General features: G+C 47.4%; 1 pseudogene across 1 annotated transcript in view; it reads right to left on the minus strand.

Moving 5' to 3' along the window:
- The window catches only part of LOC308232957 (EF-hand calcium-binding domain-containing protein 4B-like), a 32,698-nt pseudogene extending 32,462 nt beyond the window's left edge, over positions 1-236 (minus strand). Inside the window, exon 1 of the transcript in view lies at positions 24-236. The product of the transcript in view is annotated as an EF-hand calcium-binding domain-containing protein 4B-like (transcript). The remainder of the gene's footprint in view (positions 1-23) is intronic.
- Positions 237-9,864: the final 9,628 nt, after the last annotated feature.

The following is a 9,864-nucleotide window of genomic DNA, read 5'->3' on the forward strand; positions in this document are numbered from 1 at the left end:
GAAAGGAAACAGCCGTTCCTAACCCTTGGAAGAGATGACAAAGGTGCCCAAGGCCTGGCCGATGCACAGGACACAGCAGGTCCTGCCAGTGAGAGGAGGCAACTTCGCACCCCGCAGTAACGCCAGGGCAAAGCGCTCCGACAAGCCGGCTGGGAGGGCAGGAAGCGCTCCCCACACCGCGGAGATGGAGAAGGCTCCCGCGGGACGCGCCACGCCCGGAACACGGAACCCTCCATTACCGCAGCTCCCGGGCGGAGAATCACAGACACCGCAGAGGCGGCCGCTGCCACCAGGGCTGACTGAGGCTCAGCGGCTCCGCTCCGCTCACCTCATGAGGAGCGGGCACGCAGTCCTCACCAAACGCAGCGCGGAGCGAACGAGAGATGAAAGCAGCCAGAGCCCTCCCCAGGGCACGGAACGAGAATGAAAGGACACGAACGGGAGCCACGGCCACGCTGCTCGTCTCACGAACCGTCCTCCGAGGCAACGGGAAAACGCATGCGCAGCGTCTGCGGAGACGCAATCTCGGGAAAGCACCGCCTCTTGCGAGAGGGGCGGGCGGGGCGATGGGAGCCGCTGCAAGTCCAAGCAAGTCGCAGCTTGGTGGCCTGATCGAGTTGCACGTGGCCGGGGCGGCGGCACCGGCAGCTGTTCTGGGTCCCGGCGTGGTGAACGCGGCGCCGCGCCGGACAGGCCGCGAGTACCGGGGCGGGGCGCTGCCAGGCCCCGCAGGCAGCGGCGGGAAGCGGGCCGCGAGCTGTCAGCGGCAGCGCTCGGTGTGGGGCTGCGGCGCTGAGGGGACCGGGGTGCTGCTGCCGCGTTGTCAGCCTCGTGGGCAGCCGTTCCTCAGGCTCTGGCGCGGCCCCGCCACGTCCAAGGTCAGCGCCACCGCGGTCCAGCCCGCAGGTCACCCGTGGCGGGGGTGGGGCTCTTGGTTACCGGGGTCCTAGGGCTGAGGGGCGGGCTGCGGCGGGAAGCGGGCCTCAGAATCCCAGCAGCTGAGGGGTGCTGTGCGCCGGGCGGTGTAGCAGGCAGGGGGGTGCCAAGGCCTCCTCAGTGGCCTGTGGTAGTTTTGGGGTCTTACGTGTGGTAGGTTTGGTTTTAGGTGGTTTTTATTGCTTGTTTCCCACTTGCTAATAGCAAAGTCTGGGCATTGCTGAGGGAAGCGGCTGTGCAGGCCGGAGGAGTGTGTGAATTGGTGTTAAATGTGATTCGCTCTCGCTATGAACTCTCCTGTAGCTACTTAGAAGGGAAAGCGGGAGATGACGTAAGAGTGGCAGACGAGGTAATAAAGATTAAGGGTGCCTTGTGTTGTCTCTTGTGTGTCTGGTAGGGCAAGGCTTGCTTATGTTATGGTAACGATTGAGAAAAACTGTTATTAGCAAGCTTTTCGTATAGTGCAGTAACTTCTGCTTGTTTGTAAGCCAGCATGGAACACATTCGAGAGCAAAGGAATTAACTTGTATTGCTGTTGAGGAAGGAATGTTTCAGTAGCCTTGCTCCCTGAAAGAGGCCTTGTTGTTTGACTTTTATCTTTTGTTTTTCATTCTTCTTCCCCCTTCTTGAAGCGAGTGAGATCCGAGTTACTCATGTTCCAGAATGGGGCTGCTTGGTCTATGCCTGGCTGAGCGCTTTATCACACACAGTCCGGTAAGTTGTATCATGAAGCAGGGAATGCAAAATGCATAGGCACCTTGGTGAGGGCACCCTTTACTGAGAGTTATCTGCAGTAGTAAGGATTAGCAGCAAAAGCTGTGGTTGACCACAGCCAGTCTGCCACAGGAAAGTAAGGGGCTGCAGAATGGAAGTAATTCTGGCTTTGCATGTTCACAAGGTCTTGTGCTGCCTCTGTGGGGTTGGTGGTTGTGCCTGCTGAGTGTTATCAGAGCCTCTGTGGACTTTGTCTCAGGTGAAAGGAAATGGCTTATTGCTGGGGAAGGCAGTAGTGGTAGATGGTAGCTTTCCTTTTCTCCTGTCCTGTGAATGATCTACTGAGCTGCAGCCCAGCGTGTGTGTGCGGTGTAGCCAAGGAGGAGCATGTGGCGTGCTGGAGTGTGGTACAACTCGTGAGGGAGGGATGGCTTTCTCTTGGAAGCACATGGACCGGAGCTGTTGGAGCAATGTAGCTGAGTTTGCTCTTCCTCCAGGGCTTGCCGTGTGACCTGGTTCAAGTCACTTCAACTCTTCATTCTTTAAAGAGCTAACTGAGCAAAGGGTGGAGATACTGTGCACTGTATGGTACCTGTCATCTATTAATGTTGTGTACCTGTGCTCCTGATACAGGATAGTACAGCTTCTCTGCATGTATCTTGATGGCACAGTTTAGTTCTTGATTAATTGGTTTGCTTGCATGTGCTGCTAGTGCACTAAATCATAGAATTCCAGCCTGGTTTGGGTTGGCAGGGACCTTAAAGCTCATCCAGTTCTAACCCCTCTCCAGATTCCTTGTCGGCAAGGTACTTAAAGGCTGCAGTAACGTGTCCCAGGAGCCTTCTCCAGGCCAAAGAAGCCTGACTCTCAGTCCATGCGTATGTCCATGCATACTTGTGCAGCAGTGGAGTGTGCTGGTTTAGCTGAAGAGCATAATGCTTTCAAAGCAACAAACTGCACTTATCCGTGGCTCTCATCTTTCATGTGCACTTACCTGATGTCAGTTATTTAACATATTTCTAGTGTCCAGGGAGACTGTAATAAGATGAGCTGTCCGAGGCAACCTTTAGAAGCAGTAGGAAAAGTTAAAACAACTGATTACTTTTGATTGTGTAAGCTTTCAGTTCTAATGACAGGCTTTTTTAAATCCTGTTTTCTAACTACAGTGCTGTGAATGCAGATGGCTGGTTAAACTTCATGAAGTGATGATTAACTTCAGGCAGCTTCTTTCAGATACTTGGAAGAAGCTGTTTTATTCAGCAGGTGCTTAATATTTCCTGGAAATGAAGGCTGTTGAGTTTGCTTCTCGTAGGGCTTGCTGAAGGTGATGACAAGTTTGAGTGTCACTGGCTGCTTCTGTAGATGATTGTCTTAAGCTGTGTTACTGTGGGGTTTTATTGTCCGCTACATGGATTCTGTTTCACTTTGCTGCTCCTGGCTGGAAGCTGGCCCTGAATTTGTGGGTCGTGTACCTTACTGCAGGCAGAGCTGAGTATTTCATGGAAGATCATTGAAAATCCTTCCCTCAGCAGACAAATCACTGCTGGTAGACCTGAAGAGCTGCCGGTTGCCTTTGACCTCTGCTGCCACCTGGCAATGAGGATGAGAAACTTTTAGCATGTGCTGTGGCTGGTTTTTGACTCCTGTGTATAAATAGCAGCAGTTCTTGGCAAAAGCTCATGATCTGCATGTGCCTCTTGTGTTGGGGACATTAGCTTTGCACAGGGATGAATCTGGGAATTGGGAATATGGAATGAGGATTGGAGTGTGTGTCTCCATAAACCTTAGGGCCTTGTTTGTTATTAGCTGGGACTTGTATTCCGTTTCTTGTTGAAATGCAGGGTTAAGGAAAATATTTGGGTGTTCAGGGGTGCAGGAAAGAAATCTGCACGTCACTTCCCTAAAGTATTCCAAGTTGGAGTATAGTGTTCTGTTTGCCTGGTGAGAGAATGGGCTCCTGTCTCTCGACTTGGAGGACCTCTTTGCCATTCATGTCTTTCCTTCATCTTGATGTGACCATAGGAAGGTGACTTAATCTGCCTTGGCTTTGCTTTTTAAAGGAAGGGCTGCCAAAGCCGAGGCAGGGAGGCAGCCTGCAGTCTTGAGGGGAAGCCTTTCTGTCTCTGAGAACAGCCCCTGGTGTAATTTGGGCAAGGGCTCGTCGGTGCTACTGTAATACAGATCAAAGTGAAACAGGCCTCTCATCAGTCTCAAGTATGTTGTGTAACTTCTGTTAGCAAGCTGGTTCAGTGCATACCAGTTATGTCCCTGCTCATTCAGTCCAGATGACTCTCTGGAGCCTCTGCAGTTCCTTCCTAGTGCAGAGGAATATAAAGTGCCTCTTCCACTAATATTTGCTATTCTTCTTCTGTGGGTGCTTCTGCTACTTGCTCTCAGCAAGCCAAGCCTCAGGCACAAGACTTCCAACTGAAAACCACTACTCCTTGCTTTCTGTTTATGTCTAGTGCAGCTTTTGTTTTGAGGAGCTGCTTATCAGGCTCTCATTGCTGTGCACAGTAAATCTAGTGAGTAGGTCTTGATGCTGTTCTCCAGATACCTGCTTGGTGTCGGTGCTGCCTCTTTTCTCGCTGTTCTTAACAGTGGTATCAGCGTGTTGTGATTTAAACCTTGCCAGTCTGTCTCCTTGAAAATGCAAGTCTGGTTCTTGCCTTGCGTGCAGAGAATATTGGAAGCCTTAGCTTTCTTTAGTCTCTGCTCCAGAGTGTTGTACATGCCTGTTTTGTGGGAATTGATCTGGATATTGGGCACTTGACGTAGCTGGTTGCTTTGAAATTTCAATTTACAAGCTGCCCTGTAGTGGACAGTCCACTACTGCCCATAGCAAGGGCTGCATGAGCTTCACTGTGGAGAAGCAAATGGAAAATGCTAAGCATTGGATGTAGTTTCTGTGAAATTCTGCTTTGCCTGTATCGTAGAGGATGCTTTTAAAAGAGTTGAGTCTGGACTGGAAGGTGTGTTGAGGAGGTAGCTGTTTGGAAAGAGCCCCAACAAGTGATATTAAGTGGGTTGTTTGTGACCTGAAAGATCATCAGTTCCAGCCCCCCTTGGCTTTAGAAGTGGTGTTGATTCCCCAGTCAGGGGTACCTGTGCACAGAGTGCCTTAGCCTCAATCAGAGGACTTTCACTGCAGTTTAAAGCTGGGTGAGAACAGAAAGGCCGTGTGGCCTCTGGCTTGTGGGCTAAACCCTTTTGGATGGTTTGAGGCAGAACATTTGAGCTGACTGTTTCTGGAGAGGACACCAAAGCTGGCAAAATAAAAAAAGCCAGGAACAAGCTTCCACCAAATTCTGAGGAACAGCCAAGAAAGATAAAGGTGCTATTGGTGAAGTGGTGCAAAAGCAGTTTCTGAAGTCTGCTTCTGCATCTGAGACACCTTTCTGGCAAAGTGGTGTCTGTAATAGAGGATTCACCGGGAGGAAACCATAAATGATGAAATGATTGGAGTAGGAAGGTAATAGGGTAGAACATGCATTAAGGAGCTTGACAGTCAGGGTTAATGTTAACTACTGAGGATAGCCTGTGATGAGTTGTGTAGCAGGAGTGATGAGCTCAGGGGTGATCAGTGCCTGTTGGGAGGGTTGCTGGTGGTTGGTGTTAGTGTATACAAGTGCTCCTTGGTGATTTCCAAAACATCAGGAAAAAGCCTGCTGCAGTTTAACTAGGCTGATACTTGCATTGTAAACTGAGTATAACATAGAAACTCTTTGGGGTTCTGCTTTGGGCCAGAAGTGGTGCTGCTGGAGTGTGGAGCTGTGCTGGGCCAATGTTTGGTGCTTGGAGTGTGAGAAGGATACAGAAGAAGTGACTATAAGATGAAATACCAATAAAGCCTGGGCCATCAGCAAAGCAGCCTCAGCTGCAGAGGTGGGGGGTGAGCTCTTTTAGGAACATCAAGAGCAGGTTTTTATCTTGGAGATAAGAGAGCCTGGGGGTGGTAGCACTTGTTGTTCCACAGTCCTACTTTTTAGCTCTCCAACAACCAGCTTTTTCAGCCTTTTACCTATGTCATAATTTACCCCTCTGGACGTAGGACTTAGTTCTTAAATAGTTCAAGGTTGTGGAGTGGCTTCACTGTAGCTTTCATTCACAGAGGAGCCTGTGTTAACTGGGCTGTGAAAAGGTGGTATTGCTTAAGGGGAGTCTCCTGCTGTTCTTGTCTCGCAGTACTGGTGTTTGAAGCAGCAGCAATTGATGCACAACCCTTACCTTTAATTATTGAAGTATAGGGACACTTACCTGTTCAGTTCTTTTCAAAAGTGCCGTCCAGATGAGACTTTGCTTGCCTGGCTCCTGTCTTTGTGTGCTTGCAGCTACTGAGTCATGTTTGGTGGCCCCCACCTCTGGGTGATGGTTGCTTGCCCCACCAAAGAGAGAGGTATATAGGAAGGCTATACAGCCTGGTTGGTGCTCAAAGTGTGCCGTGCCAGGGCCTGCAGCCTGGGGACACGGGCACCGATTCAGCTTTCAGGGAAAACACACCTGATGGCAAGGGTAGGTCGAATAAGTGTTTCTGTGCAATAACTGATTTTTAAAGGTGTGGCCTCCAGTTCTTTAGGGTTTTGTCAACTCCCGTTCCTATGCCTCCTATAAGGCAGAGCATGTGCTACTGGTTATTTTTAGCATGGAAAATTTTAAGAGCCCACGTGGTCCCATTTAGTTTGAACTCTGCCAGCCTTGTCCAGTTCTCTTTCACCCAGGTAGGATTTATTTCCTGAGTGCTCTATCAGTAACTATAGGATCTGCACAGAGTCATCCTGTCTCTGCTGTTGAAGCTGCATTTCCAATTTGGCTGCCTGCTTGCTTGCTTGTCTTTAATTCCAGCCTCGGTTTCCACTGCTTTTGGGGTTTGGAAGCATAACCTCTCGAGTGCTGGAGCAGGAGGGAAGCAGAAGAGGCAGGGACCAGCAACACTGTGGGGAACGTCCCTGCAGGGAATGTGGGCTCCATCATTTGGGAACTGTCCTTGTCTCTCTTATTCTAGGGACTGGAAGCAGCTTGCCCTCAGAGCAGGCCTTCCTGTGTGTGGAAAGCCCTGGAAATCTGGAGCAAGTGCCTGCTGAACTCTCCTCTCGGACCTTGAGAATGAATTATCTGGTTTCTCTGTGAAAGTTGTGCTGCAAACATCTCTAACCTTCTACTGATATAAGGAAAGCAAGTGCCTGGAAAACATAGGGTTAAGATACTTTTAACTCTAGGTCTAAGATAGAGAACAATGTTTGTGTTGTAAGTCTGTGGTGTGATAACAGAATTTAGTGGTCTTACTAACAAGAGTGAATTATTTCTTTCCATCCTTTGAATGAGTGACCATCCTTCTAATTATCAGTTAGCTTGGAGACTCCTCTGGGAGCCCCTGAGATTTCTCGGGAGGACTCCCCCACTGACTCAGATCACCACAGGGGCAGACAAGGACCATCCCGAGTGAATCATCAGGTATGTTTGAACCAGGTAAAGGGGATACCTATCAGTCGTAAGGAGACGTCCTATGCGAGGTAAAGAGCACGGATGGTAGGTAAAGGTGTATATCTGGCTGCTGGTGGACACCCACAAGAAGCAGGGGGCGTCTTGTGGTTTGGGTCCTACAAGACACAAGGGGTGAGAAGCAACATTTAAGAAGGCAAAATGGAATTAAGAATTAAAACCGATCAATTAATTACAGTTTTGAGTTTATCTTTAATTCAACAGAAAAGTGAACAGAAAGACCTCCCTGAAATAGAAGAAATCCTTAATCGGGTATATCTGTGGGAGTCTGGGCATCTGAAGGTCCAGGTAAGGCGAAAAATGCTTTGCCTGTTTTAGTGGAAATAAAAAGAGGGGGGCCTGCCCAACTAGAATAAACCAATATCCCTTAAAAGTAGAAGATCAAAGGGAATCAAAGAAATCATTGTTAAATTTTAAAATATAGATTATTAATTGAATGTGAATTGGAATATGATACTCCTATCTGGACAGTAAAGAAATATGATGGGAAGAGTTGCGGATTGGTTCAAGATCTCAGAGCAATCAACAAAATTGTAGAGGATATTCATCCAGTAGTAACTAATCTGTATACCTTATTGACTAAATTGAATAGTTGCTCAGAAACTAGGACCCTATAAAAGGCCAGTGGCATACTTTTCGAAACAGCTGGATGAAGCGAGCAAAGGATGGCCCGGATGCCTAAGGGCTGTGGCAGCGGTTGTCATGAATACTGAAGAGGCTTGCAAATTCACCTTGGGACAAAAGATTACTGTGCTAGTGTCCCGTGTTGTATCAGCAGTCCTGGAACAGAAAGGAGCCCACTGGTTGTCTCCTTCATGGTTTGTAAAATACCAGGCCACCCTTGTGGAACACGATGATACAGAAATTGTGGTCACTGATGCTGTGAATCCAGCATCCTTTTTGCAGGAGCAACCGACAGAACCGCTAACACATGACTGCTTGGTCACTGTAGAGGCTGTATATTCGAGCCAGCGGGATTTGCTTCTTGGTTTACTGATGGTAGTAGCTCCGTGAAAAATGGTGAACGAAAGGCAGGATATGCCGTTACCACCACTTCACAGATAATAGAAGCTGAACCTTTACCCGCAAACACCTCCACCCAAAAGGCAGAATGAGAGCCCTGGAATTGGCTAAAGACAAAAGGATAAATATTTGGACTGATTCTAAATATGCATTTGGTGTGGTCCATGCACATGGTGCCATCTGGAAAGAATGAGGACTTTCGAATGTACAAGGGAAACAGATTAAACATGCTACAGAAACTGCTGCTCAGCTACCTGAGGAAGTAGCTGTTACGTATTGTAGAGGGCTTCAACAAGGTGACCCTAATCAGAGAACTGAAAATGATTTGGCCGATTCTGAAGCCAAACAAGAAGCTGAACAATCTGAAATCATGTCCTGAATCCCTGATGGCAAACTAACAATTGAGAAATCTGAACCTAGATATTCAAGAGAGGATAAAAAGTTGATTGAAGATCTGAAAAGACAGGAAAACCAAGAGGGTTGGTGTCAGATACCTGATGGGTGAATTGTAATTCCCTCTAATCACCTCTGAAAGTTAGTTCAGGAGGAACATAATAAAACTCATTGGGTAGCAACTCTTTATATACAGATTATAGGAAGGAATCTATACACCATAGTTCAGTTAGTGACAGAACAATGTCAGCTCTGTCTTAAGAATAATCCTAAAACTGACAATAGGAATCAAATTGGGACAATTGGGAGAGGAAGTTATCCAGGACAAGAGTGGCAAATAGATTTTTCTGAATTCCTGAGAAAAGAAGGTTATTGATATTTGTTGGTGTTAAAAGAATATTAGGGACAAGAGCGACAGGTTTAGATTATCCGATTCACCCTTTGAGATCTGGAGACTGGGTTTAAGAATATTAGACCTGTGTACAAAGAAATGCCAGAGGTGTAGGTCACTATTCAAATTGCAATCACACTATTAATAGGGATGGTATCATAATTCAGTGGTGGCCCGTGCCTGAAGGGAAAGGATAGTATTGGTTATGTGGAGAAAATGCTCCTAAGACTACCCCAGCTGGAAGGCGCATGCACCTTAGGTGCAGTGGTACCCAGGTTTTGGCTTCACAAGGAGGGGTTTGTTCCATAATCAATGGTTCCTATATAGATCAAAGTGGCAGAATTGAAACAGATCTGGAGGAAATTTGGAAATAAACTGAAATATTTCATGCAGTGACCAAGGATGATACGTACCTCTTGGGTTTTTGAAGAAACACGGAGAAAGTTAACTTCATGGTTACCTAATCTCTCCTAGCTGAGGCAGCTGGTTGCAGGAATCGTAATAATGATTGTTTTAACGCTGATTACTTGTAACATGCTAGTGTTCTTTTTGGCATTGTAAAAGGTCTGTAACTATTTATGAAGATGGGAAAAGACATAAGGTTAGGCAACTAGTTGGAATGGTAAATACTTTGCCAGAACTCCTGAGCAAAATGGAGATATCTAGCAAAAGGATTTGCAAAGGTAAAAGAAAAGGGGGGGCTTGATATAAGGAAAGCAAGTGCCTGGAAAACCTAGGGTTAAGATACTTTTAACTTAGGTCTAAGCTAGAGAACAACATTTGTGTTGTAAGTCTGTGGTGTGATAACAGAATTTAGTAGTCTTGCTAACAAGAGTGAGTTATTTCTTTCCGTCCTTCTAATGAGTGACCATCCTTCTAATTATCAGTTAGGCTGGAGACAGTGACTC

The sequence above is a fragment of the Psittacula echo genome (genome assembly GCF_963264785.1).
Source record: "Psittacula echo genome assembly, chromosome: 1".
In the NCBI taxonomy this organism is placed as follows: Eukaryota; Metazoa; Chordata; class Aves; order Psittaciformes; family Psittacidae; genus Psittacula; species Psittacula echo.